The sequence below is a fragment of the Sphaeramia orbicularis genome, chromosome 19, assembly GCF_902148855.1.
Source record: "Sphaeramia orbicularis chromosome 19, fSphaOr1.1, whole genome shotgun sequence".
In the NCBI taxonomy this organism is placed as follows: domain Eukaryota; kingdom Metazoa; phylum Chordata; class Actinopteri; order Kurtiformes; family Apogonidae; genus Sphaeramia; species Sphaeramia orbicularis.
Genome location: NC_043975.1, coordinates 3,506,635 through 3,524,395, shown reverse-complemented (window position 1 = coordinate 3,524,395; position 17,761 = coordinate 3,506,635). Strand labels below are relative to the sequence as shown.

Below are 17,761 nucleotides of genomic sequence, written 5' to 3'. Positions count from 1 at the left end.
GTGATACCAAAAAACTAGTACCAGGTACCAGATTCCAGGTCCTTTTTTGTAATGGAAACGCAAAAAGGCTGAGTCGAGTCTAGTTGAGCCAAGCCGGTAGCACGTAGTGGAAACGTGACATAAGGCTACATTCAGACAGCAGGTCTTAATGCACAATTCAGATTTTTTGGTGAAATCCGATTTTTTTTGTGTGCTCGTTCATATTACACATTAAATGCAACTTCTATCAGTTTTGAGTATGAACTGAATGCGACCCTGTGAACCGCATGTGCAAAAGAGGTCCTGATGTAATACGTGACCACGCAGGTAGAGACTGTGGCCGTTTCTCAATATCAAGAACGCAGAGTATGATCTTGGTGAGAACGGTCTCGGAGAACGTACTTCCTGAGAACACAAGTCTATCTGTAATTGAACAGCTGTGTACTTGTGAACTTTCCTCCCTGTCTCTACTGTATTTACACCATCTGCTCCCTAATGTATTTCCCTCAAATCACCACAATATCACTGATTTGATTTCAGTATATTTGTACTAGTATTTACATGTCATTTATACATTTTGTTGATTTTTCAAAACTGTAAAAAAATTTTTAGAATCCCATATCATGATAATAAAGATGTATTTCTCGCTATTCTGCCTCTGTTCTCATGTTCTAACATTATATCACATCATCTAGTGACGGTCATTTAGTCAAAAATCATTTCTGAATTAAGTTTTTAGAAGCTGCCGTAGCCTTTGAGAGTAGTACAAAGTGCATCATGAGATATTTTGCCTGGCAAGTTTACATGAGTCACCAACCAGTGCATCCTTGGTTTAAGCTAGCAGACAAGAACAACATCTGAGTATTCCATGCGTTCCTGGTTTATGTGAACTTGCAATTGGAACAGTACTTGGGCCGTGACTGATGATGTTTCATTAGAATAGAAGAACAGACAAGAACGGATATTGAGAAACAGCCTGTGTTTATGGATGTAACACTCCTGGGACGCAGAATTGTGATGTTTGTCGCATTTCAAGGTTCAAGGTTCAGTTTATTGTCATTACATGTATATACATGAAACAAAGTCAGTACTCAGGACCAGCAATGTACATCGCAAAAAATTACTATAAAAATTTGTCCTATATTAAAATAACAGTAAAACCTGATAATAAATAATGCAGTGCAAGATTAAAATGAGCAATATGTTAAAACAGGATAAGAACAGCAGTAACGTAAAGGTCGGATAAATGCAACCTGGCTGTTCAGACTGAAGTCACATGGTAAAATATCAGATACGTATTGGATTTAGGACCACATATGAAAGTGGCCTGGGTCGGATTTGAAAAAAAAAATCAGATTTGTGCTGTTCAAAGTGTCTTTAACAGATCAGATTCCGGTCTCATATGGACAAAAAACATCGGATTTGGGCCACATTTGTCTGCAGTCTGAATGTATTTGAAATGGACTAATTCTACAAAATAAAAAATGTCAAAAATTATGTCCCTGTATGACCTTTGACCTAAACGTACCATCTGCGGCACCGTTACCAATTGTGGACTGTGTGTGACTGTCTGTTTTTTTACCCCCAGGTCGGTGCACTACGAGGGGGGAGCAGTGTCCAGTCATGCCCGGTCCTTATGGAGGCTGGAGACACTCAGAGTAGTGTAAGTAAAACCCACCACAGACTATTACACTTATCCACTTATGCACAGAAATAAACCTGCACTCTTTTACTCTGAACACACAGTATTTGTGCGTTCAAGCTGCCACTGCTGAAGGATCCCTCATTGGTGTAAAACAGTGTTTGGCAGAACTGGCTGTGGGCTGCATATGAGTATTTTAACACAACTTCAACCTCTCAGCGTTTGTGCATCAGCAGCCTTTATACGTGGCTTTTCAGTCGTTGCTAAGAAACAGAAGTATCACGACCTGATAGTAAGGTTTAGGAATGGATTTCCAGGTTGACAACCCTCTGCTGACTCACTTTTACCACATTTTAACATTTAAGACAACTGTTTGGAGAGATAATACTTTCAGGGGCTGATTCAGTGTTTAGTGTTTTACTCTTATCGGATATAAAATCTAGAATCACTGACCTACAGTTTAAAATTTGTTCCATGAAAGCATATAAATTACCCCGAATAGTCTATTTTCTTCACTGCTTCCAGTCATGTATGTGTATGTTAGAGTGTTTGTCCAATCAGATTTCACCATCATGTGTTGCCGGGTAGACTAAAATCTGCCTTGAGGCTCAGAATCAACAGTACATCCTTGGAGATGACAATAAACATCAATGAATCTGATTTAACCAATTAGATTTCATGTTGGCCACATGGGACCAATCCAGCAGGTGTACAATAATATGGATATTTTCACATCATTTGATTAGATGATCAAAGTCAATAAATAGGGACAATCCTTGGAAGGAGGAGGTGGGCAATGGATACATTCATATCATATTGTATTTATGTCCCATTTCAACACCAACAGCAAATGCTGTTTCTTTGATAAACTTCACATAATGAAACTGTCTACACGTTTTTGTGCTTAAAGACAACTTAACCTTAGTTTTGACATTAAAACCTAAATGCAACAGTCGTGTAGTTACTAAATAAAACTGTATAATTATTGTATTTTCCTCCATGTTTATTTTGTATCTTTTTTTCTCGGTCACTGGTTCCAGTCATGTATATGTACAGTACAGGCCAAAAGTTTGGACACACCTTCTCATTCTTTGCATTTTCTTTATTTTCATGACTATTTTCATTGTAGATTCTCACTGAAGGCATCAAAACTATGAATGAACACATGTGGAATTATGTACTTAACAAAAAAGTGTGAAATAACTGAAATCATCTCTTATATTCTAGTTTCTTCAAAGTATCCACCCTTAGCTCTGATGACTGCCTTGCACACCCTTGGCATTCTCTTGATGAGCATCAAGAGGTAGTCACCTGAAATGGTTTCCACTTCATAGCTGTGCCTTGTCAGGGTTACTTCGTGGAATTTCTTGCCTTATTGATGGGGTTGGGACCATCAGTTGTGTTGTGCAGAAGTCAGGTTGATGCACAGCTGACAGCCCTATTGGACAACTGTTAGAATGCATATTATGGCGAGAACCAATCAGCTAAGTAAAGACAAACGAGTGGCCATCATTACTTTAAGAAATGAAGGTCAGTCAGTCTAGAAAATTTCAAAAACTTTGAATGTGTCCCCAAATGCAGTCGCAAAAACCATCAAGCGCTCCAACGAAACTGGCTCACATGAGGACCGCCCCAGGAAAGGAAGACCAAGAGTCACCTCTGATGCTGAAGATAAGTTCATCTGAGTCACCAGCCTCAGAAATCGCAAATTAACAGCAGCTCAGATTAGAGACCAGATGAATACCACACAGAGCTCTAGCAGCAGACACATCTCTACAACAACTGTTAAGAGGAGACTGCGTGAATCAGGCCTTCATGGTCAAACAGCTGCTAGGAAACCACTGCTCAGGAGAGGCAACAAACACAAGAGATTTATTTGGGCCAAGAAACCCAAGGAATGGACATTAGACCAGTGGAAATCTGTGCTTTGGTCTGATGAGTCCAAATTTCAGATCTTTGGATCCAACCGCTGTGTCTTTGTACGACGCAGAAAAGGTGAACGGATGGATGCTACATGCCTGGTTCCCACCGTGAAGCATGGAGGGGGAGGTGTGATGGTGTGGGGGTGCTTTGCTGGTGACGCTGTTGGGGATTTATTCAAGATTGAAGGCAACCTGAATCAGCATGGCTACCACAGCATCCTGAAGTGACATGCCATTCCATCCGGTTTGCGTTTAGTTGGACCATCATTTATGTTTCAACAGGACAATGACCCCAAACACACCTCCAGGCTGTGTGAGGGATATCTGACCAAGAAGGAGAGTGATGGAGTGCTGCGCCAGATGACCTGGCCTCCACAGTCACCGGACCTGAACCCAATCGAGATGGTTTGGGGTGAGCTGGACCGCAGAGTGAAGGCAAAAGGGCCAACAAGTGCTAAGCATCTGTGGGAACTTCTTCAAGACTGTTAGGAAACCATTTCAGGTGACTACCTCTGGAAGCTCATCAAGAGAATGCCAAGAGTGTGCAAAGCAGTCATCAGAGCTAAGGGTGGCTACTTTGAAGAAACTAGAATATAAGAGATGTTTTCAGTTATTTCACACTTTTTTGTTAAGTACATAATTCCACATGTGTTCATTCATAGTTTTGATGCCTTCAGTGAGAATCTACAATGAAAATAGTCATGAAAATAAAGAAAATGCAAAGAATGAGAAGGTGTGTCCAAACTTTTGGCCTGTACTGTATGTTAGAACATTCGTCCAATCAGATTTCACCACCGTGTATTGCCACCGTGTAATAAATCTACCCTGAGGCTCAGAATCAACAGTTCAGCCTCTGGAACTAAAAATAAATGGAATGAATCTCATTTAACAATTTCATTTCATGTCAGCAGGTGAACGATAACATTGATATTTTCATGTCATTTGATTGGACGATCAAAGAGCATCCAGGTGAGAACACGCTCAAAAACTGAGTATGACAATGGTCATTTAAAAAATAGAGATGACCCTTAGAAGGAGGAGGTGGAGGATGGATGCATTAATATATATTGTGTTGCTTAATATGCAGCATTCATGTCCCATTTTAACACCACTAATCCTATGTATTAATGGGATTAGTGGCTCAACAGGTATTAAACATTTTAGATCAGTGGATGCGTTTGGTTTTAATGACTGTTAATGTAATAAACATGCATCAGTGGCTACATTTCAAATCTATTTATTAAAAAAAACTAAATGAAATATATTAAAATGTGGTTTTTCTGGCCACAGAAAGTGAAGTGAGCTCCCTGTTTACAGCACTTGTATGATGGGTTGGGGGGGGGGGGTCCATGTGGCATCGGACTGTGAAAGCACTGGAGCGAATGAACATCACCTTCAGGCGTCTTATTCACATTCAGCTTCTGCAACATATTTTACCTTCTATAAATATTTGACCCCGGCTGCTGTACACCATTTAAAGTTACAGTCATGATTTTGCAACACAAGCTAGGATAGGATAGGACTTTACGGATCCATCAGGAAGTTAAGGTTCTAGTAGCAACACAACAATGAATGTACACATATAAGAAATATTACAATAAAATAGTAATAACAATAACTATAAAAACAGTAGTGAAACAACAGGAAATTTTACATTAGAAAGTACTAGTAGAAAAAATAAATAATAAAGTAGTAATAATAGTAGTTAACAAATAAGCAATTATGTTCAAATGTTGTAATATGCACGATATGTAAATATAGTTTAATAAACACTGGATAAAAATTATAGTAAAGTGATAATAGTTGTAACAATAACGATATGTAAGTAATATAAGTATGTAAGTAATAATAAGCATAATGCATTATTTCACCAGCTGTGGTCATGTTTATAGGTTGCTAACTGGTAGAATATTGTTCAAATTGCCCTTATTTTTCTTTAGACATTTCAGGTTGTTCATATTTGTTCACTTTTTTTTGTGAAAGGGTAGCTTGTAAATGTAAATATTCTCATGTAATATTAGATTTAAAATATCCTGGTTAAATAAAGGTTTATAATAATAATAATAATAATAATAATAATAATAATAATAATAATAATAATAATACACAAAATAAGTTAAAAATTAACACAATTCTACACAAATTGAACAAAAATGAACAAAACAATAAACAAGGATGAAGATAAGACTTTATTTATCCCACAGTTATTCACATTTTATTGTCAAGGGATAGTTTTTTAATGTGAGTATTTTCATAATTTAATGTTATATTTTTGCACTAAATAAAATAAAACTTGGGGTCAATATTTATAGATTACGATAATATTATTTTATTTTAGATCATATTGGTCATATTGGTTGAACCTGAACTAAAACCAGTTCAACACCGTTAAGTATGCATTTTTTTGCTTTGCTAGTTCATCCTGCCACATGTGACTGCATGTTTTTCCACTTCTGTTCTATAACATTTAACCCCGGCTGATATACTTAATTTATAAAGTGGTGTGTGTGATTTTCCAAGGATGAAAACAAAAACAAGGTATGAATGAAACACAGACACGTGACGGGCTGCCATGGTTAGCATGTTAGCAAGCTGCATTAGCACACATGTTAGCATTTATTAAAAGGTATATTCATGCTCAGCTGCTGAATTTTAGCTAAGTACTGACTCTTTTAAGAGTTCTCCACAAATTCCTGATGATAATATCAGGCTCTTATATTGTTAAATGCGCAGTTCACAAGGCTGTTTTTGCTAACTGTTGTTGAGAGTTGCTAACTAGCCGCTACACGGTTAGCCGCTAGCAGTTAGCAGCTATAATGCAGCAGGTTTTGTCGTTTGTTACATCACAAAAAAGACATTAGTGCAGTTCTTCTCGTTTGGAATACTACACAACCCCAGGTTAAATAAATTGAACTGTATTAAATTACTGTATATGAATATTGTAGCTAATAATGGTTAACTATATTCGTAAAATGTTCACTAGTACTTTGTATTAGCTGTGTTTAACCCATAAAGACCCAGTGCTTTACCTTTTTAAGTGACTTATCACCATTTATTACAATATTATCCTCTGCATTTTGCATTTTTTCAGTGAAAATCTGGTATTTTCCTATATTTAATTTATTGATCATGTAGAAACAGAGAAAGCTGAAGAAAAGACTTTCCATATCAAAATATATCATTAACAGCATTTACAACCTTATTTTGTAGATTTTATGTATTATTTCATTTGTTTTTGTTCATGTTTAGCTTAATTTCTCCATGTTATTTATTTTATTCTAAATTGTTTTACCTGTTTTTGTTCATTTTCAATTTATTTATTTCATTTTTTCCCCCCACATTTTTGTTCATTGTCTTGATTCATTTTATTGACAAGTGTCTCAATCCACTGTCATTGATCCACCTCCATGGGTTTTATTGGTGAATCGATGTTGTAGAAGATGACGCTGTTTCCATGGCAACTACTGAGCCTCTGAACATCCAAATGGGTCATATCTGATGAACATGAAAAGATGACAAGCTGTATTTTACACCAATTATTGACATGTATTGATAGGATTAGTGGATCAACAGATATTTAACAGTTTAGATCAGTAGATCTTTAAAGCAGTGACATATACAGATTGTGCGTTTCTCAGTTTATTAATTTCTCAGATTATTATTGTTATTATTATTATTATTTCCCACTGATCCACGGTCCACGTTGTAACTGGCATTTGCTGTTGAGTGTTTGTGCGCTCCATGTCCTGGTTGTGTTTGTGTGCAGGTGGAGCGGCAGTCACATCCGCTGGGGTCAACCATTCAGACTGAGACACGTCACCACAGGAAAGTATCTGAGTCTGATTGAGGACAAATCTCTGCTGCTGATGGACAAAGAGAAAGCCGACGTGAAGTCCACAGCCTTCTGTTTCAGGTCCTCCAAGGTAAAGGCATCTTACACAGCTCTGTGAAGAAAAGGGTGGATGGTGTTATGTAATAAAGCACAGTAGAAGAGAAAAAACGCTGCTTAAATGGATTACAGAACGGCTTATACTTGTGGGCTATTGTGAAGGTGCTGTGTTTGTCATTGTTTTCATCATCTTTCTAATTGTTTAGTTTAGTTCAGTGTGTGAACTCTTTAGTTTATTAGTTTATAATGTTGTGGACAATCCCAATTAATTAACTGTATCAGTAAGGCAAGGCAGATTTATTTGTATAGCACAGTTCATACACAGGGCAATTCACAGTGCTTTACAAAAATGGAAAAGAGACAAGTTAAGAACACACAATTAAAACATAATCAATAAAACATTAATAATAATCAATTAAAGTAAAGTAAAAGATAGAACACTTTCAGTTGTTGTATGCACAGCTGATCAGAGCTGTTTTCAGCCTGGACTTAAACACTGTCAGAGTAGAGGCCTGTGTCACATCATCAGGAAGACTGTTCCAGAGTTTAGCTGCATGGAACTGAAACACAGCTTCACCCTGTTTAGTCCTGACTCTGGGCACCAGCAAAAGACCAGTCCCTGAGGTTTTCAGGGTCCGAAATGGTTCATATGGGACCAACATATCAGGTAAAAGGGCAGCTTTAGCCGACATGGCTAGTATCCTGCTGTAGTCCCCGGTCTGATGACAATAGCCACCCTAAAATAAACAATATATTACAGCACATTAATTAAAAAGAGAGTTAAGACAGCTAAGACTAAACTAAACTACACTAAACAAAACAATGACATGTTTGAAAATGTTGTCTGTGTTCGTGTCTTTGTGCTTCAGGAAAAGCTGGACTCTGGTGTGAAGAAGGAGGTGGATGGGATGGGCGTCCCCGACATTAAGTACGGAGACTCTGTGTGTTACATCCAACACGTCGACACCTGTCTGTGGCTCACCTACCAGACCATCGACGCCAAGTGTGCGCGGATGGGCGGAGTCCAGAGGAAGGTAACCGACTCACCTGAAACCACAATCAGAATACATTAGTAATCTCAGGGGAAACTGTAGTGTGTCACAGTTTATAAAAGGTATAGGAAAGAAATGATCAATACTACAAAAAATATCTATATTATAAAAGCCAAGTGGCCTCTGTGTGTGTATGTGTGTGTGTGTGTGTGTGTGTGTCCAGGGAATTCACACTAAATCCGTACACAGCTGACTGCTGCAGTTTGTCATACTTACGTATTTCTGGTCAAGGAACAGATGAGTGAAAACGACAAGTTGATATGACCAATATTTTGGGAGATATTGGTAATTTTGGAATACAATAGCCTTACAACCACGTTGCTATGGTCAGAAGTAGGGATGTAAAAACCAGAGGGGAGATTGACCCCCCCCCCAACAAACTGCACCGTGTATATATATGTGTGTGTGTGTGTGTGTGTGTGTGTGTATGTATATATCTCTCTCTCTCTCTCTCTCTCTCTCTCTCTCTCTCTCTATATATATATATATATATATATATATATATATATATATATATATATATATATATATATATGTATTTATATATACAGCATATACCAAATATACACATTAAAACATAATTAGAGCAGAAATTTGTACAATATGTCCTAGCCAAATATTACATGAATAAGTATGCAAAAATATTGTGTATACTTTTAATTAAGGTGTTATAATGTGAAAATACACCTTTAACACTTCTTCCTTCATCTCATTTCCGGTTAATGAACAATGGAATGGAATATGGAGAAGAAATTAACACCGGAGATAAGGACTAGAACCTCCTAAGACCCAGATATGAGTTTTTTTATTCGCAAAGGTTTATTTTTAAAAAAATATGCGTTCACGCAAAAGCAGAAACATCTGATCTGAAACCACTTGGTGATGGATAAATGTAGAGAAGATCCTTTGGCAGAATTCTCTTGGGATGAACCATTTCTTGTTTGTGTGAAACTCTGTCATCTTAATTGTTGAGAAGGTGATTGTTTTTCAGTTGTTTTGAGTAAATGTGTGGTATTTCAGGCCATCATGCACCACGAGGGTCACATGGACGATGGCCTGACGCTTTCCCGTTCACAACACGAGGAGAGTCGAACGGCCAGAGTGATCCGCAGTACTGTGTTCCTGTTCAACCTCTTCATCAGGTGGATACACACACACACACACACACACACACACACACACACACACACACACACACACATTGATGCAGAAGCTCTAAGATAATATTACAGCTTCAGCTGATGTGATGAATGATGTGGTCTAAGAGTCAAACCGTCCACGTCGATAAGTGAGCGCTCAGACACCGGTGCTTCAGTCTGTCCTCCTGCCTCAGGTTATTAATATCATCTTAATCACAGACGCATCAGGAGAAAGTGCTTTTTTTTTTAACTTTATTTATAGAACTTTTCAACATTTATAGAACTTTTAATTTAACAAATATAACATTTATAATTTCAAGTAGAGCCCGACTGATTAATTGGTCGGCCGATTAATCGAGTTGATTATCACCGATTAATCGGGCCGATTATAGCTTATCACTGATCAATCAACATCAGCCAATATGTAACCGATATATTAACTTTTTTGCTGTTGAGATTCTGTTGCTGGCTGCTCCTGTGTGTGTGTATGTGCTGCCCGGAGAGTTAGAGGAACAGTAAAGTGTGTCAGATTCACTTTCACTTCCGCTCCGGCAATCACGAAATCACGGTCTGTTTGCTTGTTTGTTGTTTTGATGATGTCTAGGTCATCATTCATAATGTGCTGATTTTAGTGGATGGATCAGAATTATAAAAATCATGCAAAAATGAACAACTGTTGAATTCTTTTTTTTCTTTTCACATTTTTTTATTGAGTTTCCTTCAAACTTGTAAACAAACGCAATGCATAAAATAGAAATGGTACACTTTTTTTTTTTTTTTTGACCATGCAAAATTCAGACTTGTATGTACTTGAAGATAGATTCTGTTCATTTAAATGTTATTTTATTTTGTCTTAATTTGCCTCATTTTGTTTTATTTTGTTTCTTTGCATGTTCGCAGTAAATAAATAATAAAATAAATAAATAAACAAATATAAATGAACAAATGAACAAAATAACACATAGGCCATTTCAAAAGTCACAAATTAAAACGCAAAAGTACTGATGAAAATGAAAATGTACATACTTATATAGATCACCATAAACAAATAGATAAATGAATAAAATAAAAATAATAAGAATTTTAAAAACTTTTGAACTCAGAGCTAAAACAAATTTTGTAAAATAATGTGACCTTTTATAACAAAGTCCAAAGTGTGCGTAATACGCTCACCTGGATATGGGAAGGTTAAGGCTGAAGGTCTTAAACCCAGATGAATTGGGTTTGTTTGCTCATATTTCTGTCGGGTTTGTGCGTTACAGGGGTCTGGACACGCTGAGGAAAAAAGGGAAGAGCTCCACCTTAGACCTGCCCATCGACTCGGTCAGTCTGAGCCTCCAGGATCTGATCGGATACTTCCAACCGCCCGACGACCACCTGGAACATGAGGACAAGCAGAACCGGCTCCGAGCCCTGAAGAACCGACAGAACCTGTTCCAGGAGGAGGTGGGCGGCATCCTGCTCCATTTATGGTATAATCCGTCAGCGTGAACTGGCAGTAAAGATGTGGTTGTGTGGTTGTGCAGGGGATGATCAGCCTGGTGCTGGAATGCATCGACCGGCTCCACGTCTACAGCAGCGCCGCGCATTTCGCAGAAGCAGTCGGACGAGTCGCTGGAGAAGCCTGGAGCTCCATCCTCAACTCCCTGTACCAGCTACTGGGTATTAAACACACACACACACACACACACACACACACACACACACACACATATATATATATATATATATATATATATATATATATATATATATATATATATATATATATATATATATACATGTACAGATGTGGACAGATGTGGGGGTTGCATCATAGCTCTATAAGAGATGCACTTAAACATAACATAACATGAACAAATATGAACAACCTGTAAATATTAGGAAAAATAAGTGCAATGTTAAGGATATTACACATTAGTCTATCATTTATACATGTGAATCACAACTTAGAGATCACAGTGGATCTAAAAATACACAAAACAGTTAATAACAGGAAGAATATTATTAAAATTACGCATACCTCTCTTACTCTCTTAAGAGATTTCAGATATTCACTTTTTTTTTTTTATAAAGGCTAGTCTGTAAATGTAAATATTCTTGTATAATGTAACTTTTTTACACTAAAACAAAGAGAAAAATTCGCAGTTTTCATAATTTATAGGTTATTTTGATAGTATTTTACTGGTTTGATCCACTTTAGACTGAAATGACCTAAACTGATTTTAAGATCCTTGATTGTTAATATCTTCAATATCAATTGTGCATTTCACAAATTCATCCTAGGGGCCGGATTGAACCGTTTGGCGGGCTGGATTTGGCCCCCAGGCCGCATGTTTGACACCTGTGATTTAGGAACTGTCACAAAATTAGCCCTGGGTCTTTATGGGTTAAACATTCACTAACATTTTGCATTTGATTGGAAAAAAAACCCTAAAGCAGGGGTGTCAAACATACAGCCCATGGACCAAAACCAAAGGGTCCCATTCGGTCTCTGGGATGAATTTGTGAAATGAAAAAATTACACTGAAGATATTAACAATCAAAGGTGTTAAAATCATTTTAATTCGGATCTCAAGTGGATCAGACCAGTAAAATACTATCATAATAACCTAATAATAATGTCAACTCCTGATTTTTTTCTAGTGAAAAAAGTTAAATTACATGGTGAAAATGTTCACATGTACAAACTATCCTTTAAAAGATGTGAACAACATGAACAACCTGAAATTCAGTCAGAAAAATAAGCACAATTTTAACATTATTATGCTTCACTTTATAATTTACACATGTACATCACAACTTCAAATGTTCTAAAATGTGGATTTTACTCATTTGGTTGAAGGGTGTTAGTGTAGGGATTTAACATGTTTACAACGTGCTGATTTTAGTGGATGGGTCAGAGTTTTAAAAATCATGCAGAAATGAACAACTTTTGAATTCTGACCTAAAACAAATTGTGAAAAATAATGACCTTTTATAACATGAAGTCCAAAGTGTGCATAATATGCTCACCTGGGTACTGGAAGGTTAACCCTTTATACAGCACTCCGAAATTCAACATTTTAATCATACTGTAATATTGGAGGACATAACAAGACTTTATTACTTGTTTGATTTGAAAAAAAAAAGTTTTATTGTCCTGTAGAAAATCAAGATTAATGAAGTTACCGTATTTGGTTTGTTGACCAATGGGGCAAATAAATAAAAAAATACAAGAGATATATGCAAAAATACAAGAAAAACACATGTAATGTGAACAGTACATGCATTTTAGAACATTAGAACATGACTTTTAGAACATTAGACCCCTGTGCGTGCTGGTCCAGACCCCTGTCCACATCCACATGACCCCTTTGAACGTCATTCCTCACATTAGTACCATTACTTCATGGTACTGAATAAAGCAGGTACACTCACTGTTCATGCACAGGTGGACCTTACAGACCCTGGAGACCACTTTGGACTTGAGACTGGTGACTCATTATCCTCACTGGAACTGTTACTGTCACTGTTTTGTAATGCATGCGGAAATTACCAAAAATAGTCACTTTCCAGATAAAGGGTTAATCACATTAAACTCTATTCTTTATGTTGACTTTAATCCCAGTCAGACAGTGTTATAAGACATTTACAGCACATATTTTGTTTTCCCTTGTGGATTAATTTACATAATTTAATCCACATACATGTAGGTATTAAAGACTCATTGTCTGTATAAACAACATTGACCGATTGCTCATTTGAATAAATATCCTGTTTATCCGTTTCCTCCTTCATAAAACCCCACCCACTGAAAACACATCTCTTCACCTCCAGTCGTCTTTTTTCCGTGTGACTCAGAGTTTCCTCGTTTCCTGTCTCTTCACAGCTGCACTGATCAGAGGAAACAGGAAGAACTGTGCCCAGTTTTCTGGTTCGCTGGACTGGCTGATCAGCCGACTGGAGCGACTGGAGGCCTCCTCTGGTACGTCAGCCCATCACATCATGACTCATCGCTGATTATTATTGGATCATGAAGTGATAATACTGAATGATGAGGCCAGAGGGTGAATTTCAGTCTCCGTGGGTGGTGATTCTTAGCCTGCCTTTACTTCTAATGGTCCATATTTTAATGACTTGTAACACGGAAATGGTTACAGATATCAATACAGTTAATATTGATCACTGATAGGAAGTCATGACCTTGAAGGGTCAAACTCAAGATCACCACTGTCTACATTTCAACAACACAGCAAAATCTAAATCTTACCAAGTGTATTTTTCTCATTTCTAGTCCGAATATCTCATCACACTTAAAATAAGACAGAATCACCTAAAGAGTAAGTTTTCAGTGAGATATAAGAATTTATTTTTAGACAATAGATCTGGAAAATCTTATTTCAATATATCTTACCAAGAAAATTTTCACTTGTTCCATTGGTAGATTTTTTGCATAACCTCCTAAGACCCAGGAAATGTCAGCAACGTACAACGTTGTTTTTTTTATTAATTAAATAAGTACCTATATTGGAAACAGCATGATGCAACAGTTTTTTCAGATGCAGTTTTTAAATTTTCGTGGAATGTCCTTTGTGGTGGACAGTTTCCTTTTCTTTTTCTTTTTTGTGAAACTCTTGTCCACAAATATGGACAGAAAACCCATATCTGGGTCTTAGGAGGTTAATTCAAGATTTTTTTTTGCTTAATTTAAGATTTTTTTCACTTGATTTAAGATTTTTTTTTTTTTGCTTAATTCAAGTTTTTTTTTTGCTTGATTCAATATTTTTTTTGCTTTATTCAAGATTTTGTTTTGCTTGATTCAAGATTTTTTTTGCTTAATTCAAGATTTTTTTTTTGCTTGATTCAAGGTTTTTTTTTTTTTGCTTGATTCAATATATATATATTTTTTTTTTTTTCTCAATTCAAGATTTTTTTTTTTTTGCTTAATTCAAGCAAAAAAAATCTGCCAATGGAACAAGTGAAAATTATCTCGATAAGATTTCTTGAAATAAGATTTTCCAAATCTGTTGTCTAAAAATCAGTTCTTATATCTCACTGAAAAGTTCCTCTTTAGGTGATTATGTCTGGTTTTAAGTGTGATAAGATATTTTGACTAGAAATGAAAAAAAATAAACTTGGTAAGATTTACATTTTTTCCAGTGAATCTTCTTTTTATTTACTCTCACTCAGTTCAGTGGTTTCTTTCTGCTCTTTTTGTTACAAGTCTGCTAGTTTATTAAATAGAGTTAATACATTTGGATAGAGTACCTGCAAATATTTTCTGTATATACCTGTCCAAATGAATGCAGATATTTTGCAAATTGCTAATGCTAATGCTAATTATCTTACTGGCCAATAGGTCACGACCTATTGTGAAGGTGTCGTGTCTGTCTTTGTTGGCGTCTTCTTCTTCTAAGCCACTGGTTGGATTCTTTTCAGATTTTATATGTATCGTCCTTGGGACAATATCAACAAAGTTTGTTCACAGTTTTGAGTAACATAAATTTTTGAGTTTTTGATGAATATGTAATATAATATTATTTTATAAATAAATTGCATAAATTTTGAAATATATAAAAATTTCCTTTACTGATAACAGTCCATATTTAGATGGTGTATCACATGTAAATGGTTCCAGATATCAATACAGTTCCTATTGATCACTGATAGAAGTCATATATGGACTTTGATTGAATGAGTTGAGTTCTCCTCCTGTGAAAGTCCCGCCCACTTCTATTGTTCGATTGACCTCCTGCATTTGAGCCTCTGAAATGAACAGAAACATTCCATCTACTGATCTAACATGTTTTGTTTAATAACTGTTCAACCTCTAATCCTATCAGCTTATGAAGGATCATCTCTTAGACATACAGTATATGCCACAACAGAACTGGCCTCATTAATCAGCAGATTTGTTTTGTTCATATTTACATCCACAATTATGCAGAGATAAACCGTCTACAGTCAAATAACACCAACAGCAACATAAAAAGGCATCACAGCTCATTAACCCTTGATCATAAAAGCTTGGTTTGTATTTGTTTGCGTTTTAGACTCATTTATTATCAAACGGAGGTGTAACAATAGACGCTATTAACCTTCAAAGATATAAAAGCCACTGGCAACTAAAACTATCTATTGATCTAACCACTAATCCTGTCAATTCATGTCAATAATTGGTGTAAAATACAGGTATTTGTCTTTTCATGGTCATCAGATATGACCCATTTGGACGTTTAGAGGCTCTGTAGTTACCATGGAAACACCGTCATCTTCTGTAACATTGATTCACCAGTAAAACCCATGGAGTTAAATCAATGACAGTGGATGGACACACTGGGTTTATATATATTAAACAATAAATACAATGATCAAAAATGAATAAAAATGTACAAAATAATAAATAACTTGAAAACATAAGCAAAGAAATTTACTAAAATGAAGTAAAAAAGAATACAATAAGCAACAAAATGAACAAACAAATAATTAATCAACAAAATAATGAGTAATGTTTACAATATAAGCCACAAATTTATCAAAATTGAAGATGAAAATAATAAAATAGGCAACAAAATGTCGAAAAATAAACTAAATAAGTAACAAAATGAACGAAAACAAATAAAATAATAAGTAAAATGAATAAAAATGAACAAAATTAATTTAAAAAATGTACAAGATATGTGACCCATTTGGACGTTCAGTGCCTCCATAGTTACCGTGGAAACACCGTCATCTTCTACAACATTGATTCACCAGTAATACCCATGGAGTTGGATCAATGACAGTGGATGGACACACAAAAATGAAAAGAAAACAACAACAAATCATAAATAAAATGAGCAAAATGAACAGAAAACAAGTCATAAAATTTACAATATAAAAAATAACATGGAGAAGATAAGCAAAAAATTAACAAAATAATGAATTAATAAATAAATTCAACAAAACAAATAAAAATCAACAAAATAAGTTTGTAGAGTCTGTTTTTATATTCAGTTAATGATATATTTTGCAACACTGTCATCTTCTACATTTATTCAGCAGTAAAATCAATGGAGTTTGATAAATGACAATGAATGGACACACAAAAATGAAAAGAAAACAATTACAAATAATAAATAAAATGAACAAAATAAACAAAGACAAGTAATAAAATTTACAAAATAATAGATAACATGGAGAAAATAAGCAAAAAATGAACAAAAAAACAATGAATTAATAAATAAAATGAACACAAACAAATAAAAATCAACAACATAAGGTTGTAGGTGCTGTTTTTATATTCAGTTAATGATATATTCTACGTTTATTCAGCAGTAAAATCCATGGAGTTTGATAAATGACAGTGGATGGAGACAATAAAATGAACCAGACTTCGATAGTTCATGTTTGATGTGATTTCATACGGTTGTTGTATTGTTTTCTACACAGGGATACTGGAGGTGCTTCACTGTGTTCTGGTGGAGAGTCCAGAGGCCCTGAACATCATCAAAGAGGGACACATCAAATCCATCATATCTCTGTTGGACAAACACGGACGCAACCACAAGGTACAAACATGGACGTGTTCTTATATTTGAACAAACAGTGGTGACGGTAATGATGAGAACAGCCAGTTAACATGAGTGAACGACTCTAAACTCAGCTCCCACCAGTGTTTTAGCCTGTGGATAATGTTCTACAGTGAGGTTTACTGAGGCAGGATTAAAGAGCTGAGTGTGAACGGTGGCATCTGGACGGCTGGCAGATGGACGTTCACTTTGGTCACAGTGACAGGGAGCGAGGCGCTTTAACCTTCCAGCCTCTGAGTGAGCGTATTACGCACATTTTACACTTCATCTTATTAACTCGTAAAGGCCCAGGGCTACTTTTGTGGCAGCTCCCACATGAATTTCTCTCTCTAATTAACCTTTCTTAACCTTTAGCGGTCTGAGCCTATTTTAGCCGTTTTGGAGTACTTTTGAGTTTGCCTTCATATACAATATAAAAACATGTTTACTATACCCATATTTGGTATCTTTTTTTTCAGCATAACTTCATCTATCTCATCTGTCTATTATTTTTTCACTTTAATCCACTACAGTGTTTTTCAGCCTTGGGGTTGGGACCCCACGTGGAGTCGCCTGGAATTCAAATGGGGTCACATGAAATTTCTA

At 35.9% G+C, this 17,761-nt stretch overlaps 1 pseudogene; it reads left to right on the top strand.

Annotated features, from left to right (window-relative positions):
* The window catches only part of LOC115410430 (ryanodine receptor 2-like), a 244,401-nt pseudogene that overhangs the window by 94,206 nt on the left and 132,434 nt on the right, over positions 1 to 17,761 (top strand).